Genomic DNA, 18,184 nt, shown 5'->3' with positions numbered 1-18,184 from the left:
ATTGCTGTCACGTGCTGGATATTGTTCCCTTTGCTCCTATTACTACTTTATTTGATCTGAATGGTTAGTGGCAGGTCGGAAGATGGCACAGATATGAAGGCTATACCTGCACGTCAATGGCCAGCTTTACTGCATTGAGATTTACAATTAGGGACATTTTTTTTCTCTAATGCACTATGCGGGGAGGAAGCAAGGAGGGGGCACTATGGAGGGTAGTGAATGGTGCTTTTCACATTAGGGGGGTTTAGTTCTGCTTTAATGAATATAAACACTATAACAAATGTAAAACAGCAATCAAGGAGGCAAATATAGAAAATGAGAAGCACATTGCGGCAAAGGTGAAAAGTTAATTAATAGGGGTATGGGATCCATTATCCAGAAACCTGTTATCCTGAAAGCTCCAAATTACGGAAATGCTGTCTCGCATAGACTCCATTTTACCCAAGTAATCCAAATTCTTAAAAATGATTTAATGAATTAATCAACACTCTATCACTAATGTTTCTAATTTAATGTGAACCACTATTTTATGCACAAATGTGCTAAACACAAACAAATGCACTCCCATTAGTGGATTTTTCTGTGAAAAGGTATTAAAATGCTAGTGTAGCCCTAATAAATTGTCATAGCCTCCCCCCATGTCTAAAATTGTTTACTTTCAATTTACTACAGGTATGGGATCCCTTATCAGGAAACCCATTATTCTGAATGCCCCGAATTACAAAAAGCCAGTTTCCCATTTACTACATTTTAATAATCCAGATTTTTAAAAATGATTTACTTTTTCTCTGTAATAATAAAACAGCATCTTGTACTTGATCTAAACTAAGATATAATTAATCCTTTTTGGAAGCAAAACCAGCCTATTGGCTTCATTTAGGGGCAGATTTATTAAAGGTCAAATTGTTTTTTCCACAGAAGAATGTGAGGGTATTTTTGAGTCAAAATTTTTACTCAAATTTTCAGGATCAATACAAACTCAAAATGTTCGAGATTTATTATACCCTGAAGCTGGAAATAGCTTGAATCTGAAAATACACCATCTAAAGCCTGTTGAGGTCATGTAGAAGTCAATGGCAGAGGTCCCTTGAACCATTTGAAGATGTTAATAGCCTTCCTGATGTTCAAGTTTTTTTCAGTGGGTTATCAATTCGAGCCATCCAAGTTTTTGCTAGCTGAAAACTTATTAGAGAATTTGAGTTTTCCACCCCGAGTTTTTTCCTAAATTAGAAAACATTTGAGCTAGGAATTCGTTTGAGGTCTAAAAAACCTCACAAAGCTCTAAAATTTGACCGTTGATAAATAACCCCAGTGATTATGCATTTTTCTTGTGGACTTAAGGTATGTAGATCCTAATTATGGAAAGATACGTTATCTGAAATTGAGCATTCTGGATAACTGGTACCATACCTGAGTAAAAAGACATGGGTTGTAGTGATATGCGGGCCGGCCCGATACCCACGGGTCGGCCGACCTCGACCCCCATTTGTGGGTGGGGAGCTGAGCTCTTCTTCCTGCCCGACACCTTGCACTGCCGGCTTCCAACTTCCTTTATATAGACACACACCTGCTTGCCCCACTCCTTTTGCGATGTCATCAGCGGGGCGGGCACGGGTCTATAAAAGGAACCCAGAAGTTGCGCGTGCTGAGGGAGGGCGGGTTAGGGTCGGGTGCAGATCACTAGTGGTTGAGAATGTAATGGTAATAATATGGTTATAACGGATACTGAAAATGCAAATGTGCTAAATCAGTTCTCTTCTTCATTCTATACAGTAGAGGAGTCAAAGTTTCAAGACTGATGGCCCAGCTCAATCTAGTGGTTGATGCAGGACATGGTACGTAAAGGCTGGTTCAAAATTAAAATGAACAAGCCACCAGGATCAGATGGAATACACCCTCACATACTGAAAGACCTTTGAGGCTTAGAGTTTCTTGTTGGCCCAGCTCCTCAGTGATTCCTTTTCTTATTAGAGGGGTGCATGCAACATCATGTGTTCACCTTCACATGCTTTTTATACTGGATACAAGGAATTTGAAGCACTCCCAATGCTTTGTCAGCTTGAAAAACGACCAATGTAGGTCCGAAACGTTGCTGCTATGCCATATATGAAAGAATAAAGGCGGTTTACAGTATATTAGCATTGGGAGTGCTGCAAATTCCTTGTATCCAGACCTTCGAGGCTTGTCTAAAACTGAACTATTTCTGATTTTCTTAATCAATTCTGGCAATTATAAGCCAGTAAGGTTGACATCTGTGATTGGGCAAGTTATTTGAAGGCTTGTTAAGGGATCACATTCACAATTATTACATTATGGGCAATAATCAGCATGGCTTTAGTAAGGATAGATCATGTTAGACAAACTTTTTATGTTAAATGTTTTTTATGATGAGGTAAGTAAGATGCTGGACAATGGGGCAGGCTTAGTAAAGTTGTTTGTGCACAGATAGGAAATTGCGTAAATGGGTTGTTGTTATTGCTACATTATCTGCTCGGGGTAAGGTTATTTGTGTGGTCCCACAGAGTTCTGTTTTGGGGCCACTTTTATTTAACTTGTTCATTCATGATTTAGGCTGTAGCAAGCAATGCTAGTCAGATGCAGCAAGGGCAAACAAAGTTTTGAGTTGTATTGCTAATACACACTAGCGCAGTAAACCATTTGGAATCATCCCATATGCCATTGTTCTTTTAAAGCAAAAAGCTTTGTTTTTATAGCTATGTTAGCTATACATGTGGTTCTGCAGTCATTTTGTATTGTTGCCCTCGATTGTCGTGTTGGGATAACAAATTCAGCCCTTCAAGAAAAAAGGTACTGTATTTACATAAAACTGCCCACGACTTTTACATTTAAAAAAAAAAAAAGTTTATAAAGAGCATTTTGTCTTTCTTTGATGTTCAGACCTAGCCAACACAATCTCTAAATGGAAAGCCCCGTACCTGTTTTGTGCACATGCTTTTGGACGGAAGAGGATATGGGCACAAATTAGTGTTTTAGCTGTTACTTGTGAAAGGGGAATATCTTGGCAATACTGTAGAGGAAAAAGTGGCAGTTTTGGGAGAAGTATTAATATGATTAAACAAGGAGAGAGAGCACTCTGGACAACCTCCTAGCAATACCCCAGCATGTCGTACATTTGCTAAATTGGTGGACACAGCCCATTTTGACCAAGGGAGTTCTAGTCCACTCACTAATTCTTATAACTGATGCCAGCAGGGAAGGGTTGGGGGGACAACAACTCTAGAGCAAGGTATATGGCCTCGTGAAGAGGCAACTCTTTCATCCAATCACCAGGAGCTCCTGGCAGTCATAATCATAAAACATCACAGTTGTGTCCTATACAAACAAGCAAGGAGAAATACACAGTTCCCGTTTTGTGAGAATTGATCTTTCAAATCCTGTGTTGAGCAGAGTATCACCTGCATGCACTTCTGGCAGTCCACATCAAGGGGCTGGACTCCACCTAATTCAGTCTTCGAACCATCTTGCAGTAGATCTGATGGCTACGAGGGAGAATTGCAGAATAAAGACCTTCCTTTTTTCTCTATTCTCAAGACAAGTCAGAAGCAGTAGATGCTATCTTACAAAATTGGGCAGCAGTTTGGCTTATATATTTCTCCTATTCCAATGGTGACCAGAATTTTGCACACGATCATTATATGCATGATGTTGCTTCTTTATATTATGAAAACTTTTTTTTTTATAATTGCTGTAATTATAGCCCTCTATTTTGTTACAGAAGTGAAATTGCAAATAAATAACCAATAGTAAAAAATATTCAAAAACGGTCTAGCAGAAAAAGCAAATAAAGTGTCAAATTCTGTTAGCAGTGAAATGGTTATGCCATTACTGTTATTTCAATGTAATTACTAAAATGGCCACTAGATGTCTTCATAGCACAAGTCAGAAAACCGCTAATAATCATACGGTCCTGTGATCCTATTTTTAAATGCGAACTACGTGAGCATTGCAGTTTGGTCATTTGGAGTAGAAATGTAATTACTAAAATTGGCCACTAGATGTCTTCATTGCACAAGTTAGGAAAGAAGGTGCTACAATAATAATCATAGGGCCATCTGATCCTATTTTTATGCTATAACGGTAACCCTTGTTTGCTAAATTCAAAATGTAACATGTATTCATATTCCCTAAAACTATCAGAAATGATACTGGGGATGCACCGAATCAATGACTCGGCCTTTGCAAATTAGGGTTCGGATTCGCCCGATCCCAAAATAGTGGATTCAGTGCATCCCTAATTATGCCTATTAGTCCACTTGAACAGCTCTCAATATTTGTGTAATTAAAATGGAAGTACCTGAAAAACAGAAGTAGGATCATTACAGGTAGGTGTAGTCTACCTCCACCAAATATATATGTGAAACTTGATTAATATATCATAGTAACATAGTAAGTTAGGTTGAAAAAAGACACATGTCCATCAAGTTCAAACTTCTAACTTTTTTTTAACCTGCCTAACTGCTAGTTGATCTAGAGGAAGGCAGAAAAAATCTGAAGCCTCTCCAATTTGCCTCAGAGGGGGAAAAATTCCTCCCTGTCTCCAAAATGGCAATCGGACTAATCCCTGGATCAACTTATACTATGAGCTATCTCCCTTAACCCTGTATTCCCTTAGTTGTTAAAAAGCAATCCAACCCCTTTTTAAAGCTATCTAATGTATCGGCCAGTGCAATGGATTCAGGGAGAGAATTCCACATCTTCACAGCTCTCTGTAAAAAAACCCTTCCGAATATTTAGGCAGAACCTCTTTTCTTCTTATCGGAATGGGTGGTCTTGTGTCAGCTCAAAAGACCTACTGGTAAAAAAAGCATTAGTTTATTATATGATCCCCTTATATATTTATACATAGTTATCATATCACTCCTTAAGCGCCTCTTCTCCAGCGTGAACATCTCCAATTTGGCCAGTCTTTCCTCATAGCTAAGAATTCTCATACTGTACCTTTTACCAGCTTAGTTGCCCTTCTCTGTACCCTCTCTAATACAATAATGTCCTGTTTGAGTGATGGAGACCAAAACTGTACGGCATATTCTAGATGGGGCCTTACAAGTGCTCTATACAGTGGAAGAATAACCCCTTCCTGCCGTGAATCTATGCCCCTTTTAATACAGCTCAAGACCTTATTTTCCCTTGATGCTGCTGACTGGCATTGCTTGCTACAGCCAAGTTTATCATCTACAAGGACTCCAAGGTCCTTTTCCATAATGGATTTGCCTAGTGCAGTCCCATTAAGGATATAAGTGGCTTGGATATTTTTACATCCCAGGTGCATGACTTTACATTTATCAACATTGAATCTCATTTAACACTTAGCTGCCCAGATTGCCAGTTTGTCAAGATCCTGTTACAAGGATGCCACATCCTGGATGGAATTAATTGGGCTGGATAATTTTGTGTCATCTGCAAACACTGATACATTACTTACAATATCCTCCCCTAAGTCATTAATGAACAAGTTAAATAAAAGCAAACCCAATGCTGAGCCCTGAGGGACCCCACTAAGAACCTTACTCCAAGTAGAGAATGTCCCATTAACAACCACCCTCTGTATCCGATCCTGTAGCCAGTTTCCTATCCATGTGCAAATGTCTTCATTAAGCCCAACAGACCTTAGTTTAGAAAGCAGTCGTTTGTGGGGCACAATATCAAACACTTTGGCAAAATCCAAATAGATCACATCTACTGCCCCCCACCGTCCAGCATCTTAGTTACCTCATCATAAAAAGCAATCAAAAAGATCCAGAATAGCAGTTTTTTTGGTTAGCTCCTCAACAACCTGTGCCATAAAATTGTCATACAACAAATTTATAAACTTGTTCCCATTAACTGATCTAGCAGTACCGTTGCTCCAGTCAATATCTAGGTAATTAAAATCCCCCATTATCATTACTTTACCCAAACTTGCAGCCTTTTCTAATTGCATCAGGAGCTTAGCATCCTCCTCACTTACATTAGGGGGTCTATAACATACTCCTACAATTAATTTGCTGTACTCTTTACAATCGGTGAAGAACTCCACCCATAAGACTTCTGCCCCCTCATTTTCTAACATAACCTCCTCCTTCATATAAGCGTTTAAATCCTGCCTAACATAGATATACCCCTCCTTTTCTATTGCCTCTGTCCCTCCGAAAAAAAGTATAGCCGCTGATATTAACTGCCCAGTCATACAACTCATTCAGCCATGTATTGGACACACCAATCACATCATATTTTCCCTCCAGCTCTCCCATTTTACCAGTCGGGCTCCTTGCATTTGCAAACATACATTTAATACTGGTCTCATATTGAACAAATGACACGTGGTCCTCCCTATCCTTAACAGTACCCCCAGCAAAATCTCCTCCCCCATTTTCCCTTTCTTTGCCCACTATCTCATCCAACCTTTCTTCCACTGAATCCTGTACTTAACCCTCCCCCTCACACCTAGTTTAAAATCTCCTCCAACCCTCTAGCCATCTTCTCTCCCAAGACAGCTGCACCATCATCATTGAGGTGCAGCCCATCCCTAGCAAAGAGCATGTAGCCAACTGAGAAATCAGTCCAGTTCTCCAAAAACCCAAAACCCTCCTCCCTACACCAATCTCTCAGCTATGCAGTAATATCCCTACGCTCCCGCTGTCTTCTTATCGTTGCTCGTGGCACAGGTAATATCTCTGAGAAAAATACCTTGGAAGTTCTCGCCCTCAACTTTACACCTAGTTTTTTTTAAAAATCATTCTTAAGGACTTCATCCCCTCCTCTAACTTTGTCATTGGTACCTATGTGTACCAAGATTGCAGGGTCTTCCCCAGCCCCTCCCACTAATCTGTCCACTCTTTCCACCACATGCCGAACCCTAGCACCAGGCAAGCAGCAGACTGTTCGGAATGCAGGGTCCTTGTGGCAGATTACTCTATCCACCTTTCTAATAATTGAATCCCCTATAAACTCAAACCTGCCTTTTCTTGCTTGGACTTCCCCCACTTTCCGTATTAGAGCCACTGCCTCCTATCCAGGGAGATCTTTTATTAACTTAGCACTGAAGATTTACATTGATCTTATGAAATGTTTAATACCTAGTGTGGCAGTACACTGTAGCATTCACACAAGTGAATAGGTCTAAAAATATAGAAGTACATGGTCTCTTCAACAGCTGTACCAATACTGTAAATATTCAATAAAAACAAGTGATGATGCAGCTGTTACTTTATCAAAGGATGCTGGTAGTTTAATTAGAGCTGGAGAACTGCTGGTTGGACTTACTAATCATATATTTTTTTAGCGGTACATCTAGGGAATAATGTCAATCATCTGGAATAGGACTTTAACCATGTGTCAGTGACCAAACAATCTATAAGCTGTGGATCTGTTGGAGTGTCACCGATTAGACAAAAAAATAATAAAGTGCTGCAGATCATAGAATGTATAAACTCATCAGCTGTAAGCACTGATTGATTTGGAGCTTGGTCTATACATGGTCCAATAACATCTGATAACTCGTCACTCCTAAGCAGTTTATCGGCCTATGTATGGGTGCTTGTATATAAAGAGAAGCAGAGCGGCAGGTAAGGGTTGGATGCGGATCAACAGCACATCAATAATACTGACACCAGAGATTAAACCTATTTTTTTACATATATCATCATTTTGCCATAGACGTATTTGTCGAATGCTTTTACATTATCTCACTGATCCCCCATGTTGCTCTATAAGGGGGCTGCCATATTTGTGCATTAGCTTTAGAAACTGACAGGTTGAGAAAGGACAGTCAGGTTGACAAAATATCAGGTTTAGGAATATCTTGCAAACAGCAGACCAGTTGGAAATGATCAACATGACCTATAGAAAATGTTTAATGTACATGAATATTATGAAGAGTAGTTTGTAGTGTCTGTAATCTCTATAAGGTCCCCTATCTACCATTAATTTGTCACCAGTACAAATATGTATCAAGACAGCTGGGTCATACCCTGCCCCAACCAATACTTTGTCTACACAATCAGCTATGTTCAGAACCCTGGCACCATGAAGACAGCAAACAGTTTGGTTGTATCGATTCAGACAACAATTTACCCTATACACTTTCCTATTAATCCCCCATAACCACAATATAGCTCTGCTCTCCTCCACACCACTAATAGAGAAACTGGACTCCCAGTGGTTAGAGAGATCAGCCCCATCTAGACAAATCTGTTGGATGCACAAACCACAGAGCAGTCTCCCTTTCCCCCAAACGAAATACTCTGTTACCCAGCTGACTGCCTAATCATCCTGCTGCTGTTCTCCTGCCCAAATTATCTGATCCCTCTAGGTCCTACTCCGTAGTGATGTGTGGGTTGAAATAAACTCGACCTGCACCCGAACACGCCCCTGCCTCCTCCCCTCTATTTCTAGATGGTGGTAGTGATGGTGCTTTGCAAGTATGCGATGATGATGCAATACACACACACACACATACACATAGACAACATTAACATTTGTATATTAGGCTTTTAACACTGACCTGTGGGCTGGTCAGCTGAAGCAGATGGATGCAGGGGTTACTGGCTCTGCAACACTAGGGTCCCGTGGTTTGGAAAATATTTATGTTTTTTTTTCTATATTCCACAGCACTATAATGTGAAGGCATTAAAAATCAGCAATAAATTGATCATGGTTATCCTTTTAGCAGAAAAACAAAATGGCTAAAGCATTGAAATCTAAGTCCATTTCTCTTCCTCTTCCCATTTTGTCAAAAAAGATTGATTTGATTACGATGAACGAAAAGCTCACTAGTTTCTTGTCCAATACCCATGCAAAATTCCTAAAAATCTGCCAGCCAAGGATTGAATTCAGACAACCAAATCCCTCATTGCACGTTGCTATACTTTTAGGTTATGGCCACACGGGGGACAAAATCAGATAGCGCCGATATCAGCCCTACTGCAGTCAGTAGTTTCCTCTCTCTTTAGCATTTAGAAGAGTTGAATTGGAAGCGGCACAAACAGAATTTGGCTCAAAATGCAGAGACTTGCAGTTCTTCGCAGAATCTGTTTGTATCTATTCAAATTCAACACTTCTGAATGCAGAAAAGAGGAGGCTACTGCCTGTGGTAGGACTAAAGTCAGCCAGTGTATTTCAGCCAGGCGATTTCCAAGAAATGCTCAACCAGTGTCTAGTTTCAACTGTGACAGACCGTGAAAATCTCTGTTCAAAAATGTGTTCACTACAACAATCCTGTGTTGGAATAATGACCTCTACATAAAACCATAAATGCAGATTGTTTTTTGGTTTACTACATGCTTATGATTTGTACTTTAAAGTAAGCCTCCATAAGGTGATTTTATATGTTTTGCTGTAAATGTTAAATTACAATAGATTGATCTAAAGAAAGCAAAGTAAATGAAAACCACTCTATGTGCCTTTGTCCTGTGCTTTATCGGCTATATTTTAATCACCAATTGGTTAGTGGAATGCACCTCCAGATGCACCTTCCTCCGTGGCTGTACTAAAACTGGTAAATATATATATTTCAGCTAGATAAAAATGTTTTTTAAAATTCTGTTATAAGACCCAGAGCCTTTTCAAAAGGCATAATTCACATTTTAACACTGATAAAAGAAACTCAGAATAAAAAATGAAAATAACTTTATTGTATTTGCAGATCACATGAGAAAAAGAAACATTTATATGAATAACCAGTAAACCATGATAAATATAAGTTAACATTGTTGAGAGCTTATTCTTTCAACAGTCCATGTTAAAACATATTTTTAAATATCTTTTAGATATAAAAGGAATATGCTTGAAAAAGCAGTGTTTCTAGTTACTTTATTGAAAAATTGTGCAAAATCTCTACTAGTCTCGCCCATCCATTCCACCTCCTGCCCGCTGAATTGTCTAGCTGTGCAGGGGAAGGGGAACAAAATTATGATCTGCTTTAGTGGGGGAAAAGTTTAGGTATGGTCGGGTTTTTAGAAAACAATCTGTTTTTGGCAAATCCAAAAGTGTTAACACATACTTTCCTGAAGCAGTTGTAGACTGGTTAAAGGAAAACTATATCCCAAAATGAACACTTGGGCAACAGATAGTTTACATCATATTAAAGAATCTTAACAAACTGGTCTAAATATTTAATATAGCCCTTTTACATCTCTTTCCTTGAACCATCATTTTGTGATGGTCTGCGTGCTGCCTCAGAGATCACCTGACCAGAAATACGACAACTCGCGTGGAAGCAAAAGACAACTCATCTGTTAATTGGCTCATGTGACCTAATAAGTATGGTTTGTTTGGTATGTGTGTGCACAGTGAAACGTACGATCAAAGGGGGCGGCCCATATTTTTTAAAATGGCAATTTTCTATTTATGATTACCCAATGGCACATACTATTAGCAAAGTATATTATGAAAATGGTTAATTTACATGAAGCAGGGGTTTACATATGAGCATGTTTAATGCAATATCTTTTTATAGAGACCTACATTGTTTGGGTCATAGTTTTCCTTTAAGAGCTATAATTCACATTTCAAAGATTTACAGCATAAACTACACATCACATGCCAGGCCAAGAAGAGATTGTTGCATACAGACAATTATAGGATTAGACCAGATCATGTTCTGTTCATTAAATACAGTACAGATGCAGTGCAACCTCATTGGAATTATTGGTGGAGCCCAAATATATTTTACAAATAGGTCTTTAAAGGAAGTTACTTAGAGGGGTTGTTCACCTTTTTTTCCCATTTGAGTTGTTTTCAGATAATTCACCATAAAGACTTTTTTCAATTGCTTTCCATCTTTTACCATTTTCCCAAAATCGAAGTTTAAAGTTCCTGACTCTGGGGTTTCACAAGCAAAAAAAAAACCCAACTTTAAAAAGGAGTAAAATATAGACAATATTACATAAGAAAAGAAATTGAGGATACCCGCACCTGAAAATACTCCTCATTCCGCAGGGTGCCCTTTTTTTTTTTTGCAAGTAACCAACCTGCTGCAGGACTCTACGGGGAGCATTTTGAACTTTTACAATTTGCTACATTTAATAGATACAATTAGTTGATACATTTCTGATCAGTATCTCAGGATTATTAGCAACTATCTTATCAATTCTAACAGAAGCCTTTAAAGGGGAACTCCAGCTTCCAGACCAAAATTTGATAAAGAGGCCCACATAACACAAAAACCCCTAATATATCCATCACAGTTACCCGTTTCTTCAAAAAGTATAAATAAATGCCATTTTCTATGCTGAAATCCAGCTGTTTAACAGTTCTTCTCTTTCTGCATTGAAATCCTGGCAGGGAAGGAGGGACTAAACACTGATGTTACAAATTGTAACAACTTCTCCACAGCTTACAGACAGCATGCAGTAACTACATATCCCACAACGCATTGCACTGTGATGTTCCATTCCTTACTGAAATCATGTGTGCAGGGAATTGTGGGGTTTGGAGGATGCAGACTAAGGACAGATAGCTGTTGATACAAAGTAACAGTAGTCAGCTCAGCAAAGTAGTCAGAAAGATCAGCAGAAGAGCAGGGGGCTAGGCTTAGGGAACTGTCAGAAACTATTAAAAATCATGAAAAGTCTGCAATTTTTTAATTGATGTATATTGCAAAGTTGCTTGAAGTTAGGTTTACTTTTCAAAAAGCTTAAGTTATGGTTTTGTGGAGATCCCATTCAATGAAGCTAAGGGATTCTGCTCAGCAGGGACAAATTTATCAACTAAATGTATCAACTTAGAACAGTTAAAAAAGTCAGCCACCCCCCTACCAGAGCCGCTTTAGAAGGTGAAAAATTAAGCCAAAGGTTATGGACACACGTGTTTAACTGTGGCGAGTTCGCACTGCGATTTTTAGAAAAGCTGACTGCCAAGCCGAGGTTTCAAGTCAAGGCTATAGTGCTTCCGCTAGTGTTTGTTACAAAGAGGTCAGCTTTTTTTAAAAACCGTGGCATTAAACGTGTGCGTGTCCATAGCCTTACAGAAAAATTAAAAAATCTGTGACAAAAAGAAAGTAATTGGAAATAGTCTGTTTCTGGTGAACTATCTGAACTGGAAAAAGTGTTTGAAGGTTAACAACCCCTTTATATGGATTTTGTATCTAAGTTGGTGCCTTTTTTTCTATTGCTTTTCTAAAAACAAAAAACCCTGGCACACAGCCCTGGAAAGTCCCTGCATTGGTTCTTCCAGACTGTAATGTTAATTCTATTTGCACCACACCCTAACCTTTCTGGTTCTTCCATGACTTCTTATGGCAATGGTTTTACAGAGCAGCGGATGAAGGCAAGGGTTTACACACAATAGATTTAAATGTCAGCAGGAAGGCCCTGTAAAATATACTGTGAAGCCCCGTCTAACCTCCATCTAGCGCTGGGATTTCCTCCCCCTTTCTACATCCGTCTGTCCAGTTGGAACTGGGCCAAACATATTGCTATGCAACTGAATCACATGATTCACAGAGGACGTGAACATCATAAACACCTCTCAGGGCGCCATATTGACGTGACGCACCAATAATTAAAAGCTATTCATTCAAACACTCTAGAAAATATCTGCGCCATATTCTAGAAACTCGTGAAGTCGTCGTGGGTGACACACGGTCATAATCCGATTTCGTGGAATTTAGAAGCGAGTACTCCAACGACGAATAACATTCGTACTGTAACATAATGGCGCCGAGTTCTCCCTCCGCACCCGCATCCCCAGGCAGCTCAAGAACCACCCACCTGCTGCAGCATGATGTCACGAGCAGCCAATCAGCACACAAAAGGGATTCTTAAATCGCACAACTATTGGTTTAATTTCATACCCCGCCCCCTTCACAAGAGATAACGCACGTCTGTGACAGGAAGCAGAAAGGGCGTCCGCCGCCATTACAACCTTCCAATACAAAGACAAAACCAACATACAAAGTTACGTAACCTATTAAAAAAAATAATACATATCAATGTCACAGTGCGAATTAAACAGTTAAATAAAAATACTTAAGAACATCATCTGTCCATTCACCATCCGTCATCGTTTTCTGAAAGACTCTGTTAAGAGGCATGACTGCAGTACTGTTTTTTGTAAAAAGTACGGAACACACGCGGAATTCTGAATTGACTATCTCTGCTTCTCCTTCATCACTCAGTTCTCCTTCCATGGAAACAAGGTGGGAGTAGTCAGCCGCCTTTTATGAGCCGATACGAGCTTGCGCAGGATGTAACAGCCCCTCAAGCACTACTTGGGAAACCCCACTACAACAGCCACTACCAAGCCAGTAAATACGATGGTAATAAAACGCAGACCTCAGCAAGGAAACGCCTCCATTTTACCTACAACATTTCTGCGAGTTACTTTATCCGAGACTTCCCCCCCTCCTCCTCCATTTTCCTTAGTTACTAGAAATGATATAAAGAGACGCCAATGTATTCGCGCAAAACGAGCTTTTACAGTACTGTCACGACCCTCTCGTTACCTTTTATTCCTCAAGGCAGCCTCGTTAAGTTTAATTGTGTCAGACGCAGTGTGACTAAACAAAACAATTTAAATCGAACTCGAAAAGTCAACCTTGCATAGTTCTCTAAAGACAACACCGCATCTCTGGACGGCTTGAGGGTCCCTGACAACTTGGACTTTTAGATTTAAGATAAAATCGATGCAGTCAGATTTTCTTGCCCTGCTTGGGCGTGATACAATGTACGTTTCACCGATCGACGTGAACTCTTTTCCCTTTTTGCATACAAGGAAAGCCCACAATACAGTAAACCGCAAGTCCACAACCACTATGCAAGCTTTCGCCATCACGCAAAATGGCGACCTCAGGACCAGCCTTTACATTGTAAAAGCGAGATGGGCGTGGAAATCGCAGAGTACGTTTTTGCCCACACGCAAAATGGAGACTGCGGCTGAGGTCATTTCACCATATATATTATGGGCAAATACCTTAGCTACTAGTTCTTCATGCCCGCAATGGCTCTGTTTTCAGCCCCTGACAGTTTGGCTATGGAACCCTGTATGATTAGAGGACGCCATTTTCCAGAGAGAGGCAGTGACATAGAGCCAGCGTAGGCTGAAACACGGGAGGAGCGGGTTTTGTACACATTGGGGTTCTACTCACCACTGGCGCAGCGAACAACGTTTTTTTTTGGTTTTTTTTTGGTTTTTTTTTCCTTCTCTCTCTCATCACCATCATACCATACCTGCACGCCGAAATCATCGCTTTCTTTTCTTTCAGCTTCTGCGCTGTATCTATATTGATACTTCACCGATAATTCGCCCTCAAAATCTGGTTAACGGTCCCGGCTGCTACTACTGACACTGATTTTGCAGTCACCGAAATAGTTGTCAGTGGGAGTGATTCCCGTAATTGTGTTTCTAGTACGGCCATACCAAACCTCTGCTATTAGGGGGGTGTGTTCGTGGTGTAACGGGGTCCTCTCGTCTGGCGTTTGATTACAGTAGGTAAGTCTCACTATCGCATTTCTCTTTCTATTATATGACTATCCGCATTTTCACATCATAACCTGCAGCAGCAATAGTAGGTCTTGCAAATGTTTCAGTAAGCGGGTTTCCTGTTTAATCGTGTAGATATACGTGCAAAATACACACACGGGCTGCGTGTTCGTGTGTATTTATGTGGCATGGCGGTGTGTACGTCTGCATAGCTTTATATACACTTGCTTCGATCTGCACTTGTCTCTGTGTGAACTAGCCACTTTCTAATGGGGTTAGTATTTTACTGATAAATATGGCGGGGCTCTGCTGAGCCTAGCTGCTTCTGACAAATATTTTTATAATCATATACAGAATTGACTTAAAAAAAAAAAAGACTCTGTAGTTGTAGTCCTCCAGCTGCTGACATGCAACCCCCCATCATCCCTCTTTTTCATGTCTTGTAAAGGGCTAGAAGGATGACATCTTAGACTGCACTTAGAGCTTCTGCTGGATCATTTGGAACTAACCCTAGAAAGAAATAAGTGGACTCCCCACAGTTTTCTTTGTACAATAAATGCACCCCACACACACTTTTCTTTATACATGTATGCACCGTACACACACCCATTAGTTTTGTTTATCTTGCACAATGGTTTTTTTTTTTCCTTCTCTGAGGCCTCTTCCATTTCCTCTTTTCAGCCTCTTCAGGTTTTATATTGTGTAGGCACGGATACATAAGGGCCGTGTTGCTGCTGGTTGGTAAAAGTCAAATATGGGTTTAGCATAAAGAATGAATCTTTTCTGTCTGTGTTTTATAAAATATATGTTTAATCACAAGGCAACAAAATAGGCCTATGTGTTAAATGGTATTTTGTGAAATCAAAGGAATAATTAACATACTGTGAAAATTTTCATATGTGCATTTTCATAATGTATTGTATATTCACATTTGATAAGAGTTGGATATTGTGATGTGTGTGTGCGTGCGCGTGTGTGTGCGCATGCACCTTAACCCAGCCTGTAGGTCTCTCTTTCCAGGGCTTTCTGCTCATAAGCTGCAGACATAGAAGGGGGTGGAGAGTAACAAACGGTCCACTGTGTGTGTGTGTGTGTAACCCAGGCCAGCACAGACACAACACCAATTCACAAAGAATAGACTAGGAACCGTGCACCCTTCTGTCCTTTTATAAGATCAAGCTCAGTACACCGTTTATCTAAATTAACATTGAATATTGTCAAAATAGGCCTGAGTGCAGATATTTTTCAAAGGTGTAATGTCAGGGTTTTTTTTTTTTTGTGCATAAATCTTTTCTGTATTTTCTCAACATGGCTATTTTGAGGCTTTAGGAAGTTGCTGGCATTAACTGAAAACAAGTTTTATTGGGTGGAAACCTTTTGTGTGTTCATGGATTTATTCATTGTTTTAGAGTTTAGTAGAGCTGCTGAACTGAAATTGCCTGTACATTGCCTACTTGCTTCATGTTTATCAGCTATTTATGTACCTATGCAAATATGTTTAGCATAAGCAATATTTTTCTTACTTACTAAGAATGTGTGCATTTTGATGGCATTTCCCTCTTTTGTCCTTTTGGAAAGGCTAAAAATGGCGGCCCCCGGCTGATGTTGTGGTAATCTAATCATCTTGGGTTCTCCACACCCCATGCAGCACATTTGTCTGCAGCACACACGCTGGTGTTTAAAGGCAAATAATAATCCCCTAACTTGAGTACTGGAGTCTTAGATATTGTATATTTAATTAAAAATGTGCTTGTAATTTAGTCTGAATATAGAAGTTTTATTATAGTATATTGTTATCACAAATTATTAAGCAGTTTCCGATGTGAAATGCTGATAACCATAACACAATTTGCACTTTTTTAGGTAGCTTTCCCTCTCTAAATAACTATTTTGCAAAATCCCTTGTTCCAGACATGAACATTATTTATTGCTCTTGCCTCCTGTTGCTGTCATAGGATGCATTATCTAGCTACCACCTACTAAAACAATTTTATTTATCTTTCTTTAAAAGCAATGTTTTAGGATTGTTTTTTCTTTTGTTTAAAATGACATGGTGTTTACTTTTAAATTAACTTTTAGGATGATGTAGAGAGTGATATCCTGAGACCATTTGCAATTGATTTTCTTTATTATTTGTGTTTTTTGAGTTATTGGCGAAATCAGCAGCTCTCCAGTTTGCAGTTTCAGCAGTCTGGGCCCAAATTACCCTAGCAACCATGTATTGCTTTGACTTGAGAGCCTAAAATATGAATAGAGTTCCTGAATAGAAACATTAGTAATAAAAAGTAGCAATAACAATACATTTGTTGCCTTATGGGTTCAGTGACCCCCATATAAAAGCTGGAAAGAGTCAGAAAAAGGCAATTAATTTAAAAACTACAAAAAAGAAGAAATGAAGGCTATTCTATAACATACTAACATTTTCATGGTTAAAATAATGAAACTATTTTATTGATACATATGATTAAGTGTCATGCAAATCTGCATATTTTGACTTGGTAGATTTGAAACTTGAGATTTCATTGATCAGATCACACTCAAATCTAATAATATCCTGTGAAATGCATGGAGTAAAGCATGTGTTAAAAAGTTGGATGTTCTTGATGTGTCTTATTGGGTATAGCTAGATTCAAGGGTGGTCTAAATTATAAACAACATCAAAATTCATGATGACTGTGTGTCCCTGTGTAAATGCGAATCTGTAGTGATAGAGAATTTACTCTTTTGGTTTTATAATAATTCTTTTTCTCTGACCATTATTATGGTTCATATACATTTAAACATTTTTAAAGTAACCATCCCTCTGCAGGTAAACTTAATTTCTTTGTATTGGTACATAGAATTTTTTGTTGCTTCTTTTGCTAGAGAGAAATGCTGAAGACAAAATAGCTGAAATTGTTTGAGAGAAAGGGCTGTGGTAATAGTCATGGTTATTGTCCACGCAGGTCATTATCACATGAAAACCTGTATATTTACAGTGCAAAGGTGGCAATATACAGGCAGATTTAAGGTGCTGATTTGGACCCTTCAGTCAAATTTGGCAGCTCCTCTACTCGTGTAAGGGGCCCTCGTACAGGCCCACATGATTTTTATCCAGTTGTCGGGCAGGTTTGATTCTCCTGTTGGGTCGAGGTCTGCACCTGCTCACTGTCTTCTCCAACTACTGGCATTGGAGCAATAGGACCATCTTTAACAAGTCATATCCCAGGCAGATTTTAACCCACTCCCCCCATGCAGGAAATGTCACCTTGTCAAAATGCTACAATATGCCTTGTGTGCCATGATCCTTATTCATAACTGATGCCAAACCGCTGGTTTCATGTGTTTGGGGGACTGAAGATCCAAAGTAGGTTCCAAAAAAGGGTAGTGGTTTGATTACTCAGGTTTTGAAATAAATATTAGTACCTGTACCTCACACAGTGTTGGTAGATTAGTTATAGTTTAAAGAATCAACGTTGGCTGGACATGCATTAATTAAGCTTTTATCCATGATAATACATAGATGTAAACAATGCAGCTCATGCAGCATAATCTAAAGGGATTTTGGCTAGGTATACCCAAGACTAAAGATACGCAACTAGAAACAGGCAGTGATGGACAGAGTTGGAAGGGAAGGAGGCAAGGGCCCGAACTGGGCTGTAGTGCTATTGGAGAGAGATACCAAAGATTGGCAGGTTCAGGTTACAAATACCCGCACTAGTGGAACTACTACCTTAGCCCCTACAGTTGGTATAACCAAGGGTTTTGCCTTGGTTAGGTGCAG

General features: G+C 39.4%; 1 protein-coding gene across 3 annotated transcripts in view; it reads left to right on the top strand.

Annotated features, from left to right (window-relative positions):
- Positions 1–12,358: 12,358 nt before the first annotated feature.
- Positions 12,359–18,184, top strand: part of kmt2e.L (lysine (K)-specific methyltransferase 2E L homeolog) — a 61,434-nt gene continuing 55,608 nt past the window's right edge. For all 3 annotated transcript variants that reach the window (XM_041586528.1, XM_041586529.1, XM_041586527.1), the window contains exon 1: positions 12,359–14,430. The gene's annotated coding sequence lies outside the window, so the exon portion shown is untranslated. The remainder of the gene's footprint in view (positions 14,431–18,184) is intronic.

This window comes from Xenopus laevis, chromosome 3L, assembly GCF_017654675.1.
Source record: "Xenopus laevis strain J_2021 chromosome 3L, Xenopus_laevis_v10.1, whole genome shotgun sequence".
In the NCBI taxonomy this organism is placed as follows: Eukaryota; Metazoa; Chordata; class Amphibia; order Anura; family Pipidae; genus Xenopus; species Xenopus laevis.
This window is presented reverse-complemented; position numbering and strand designations above follow the sequence as displayed.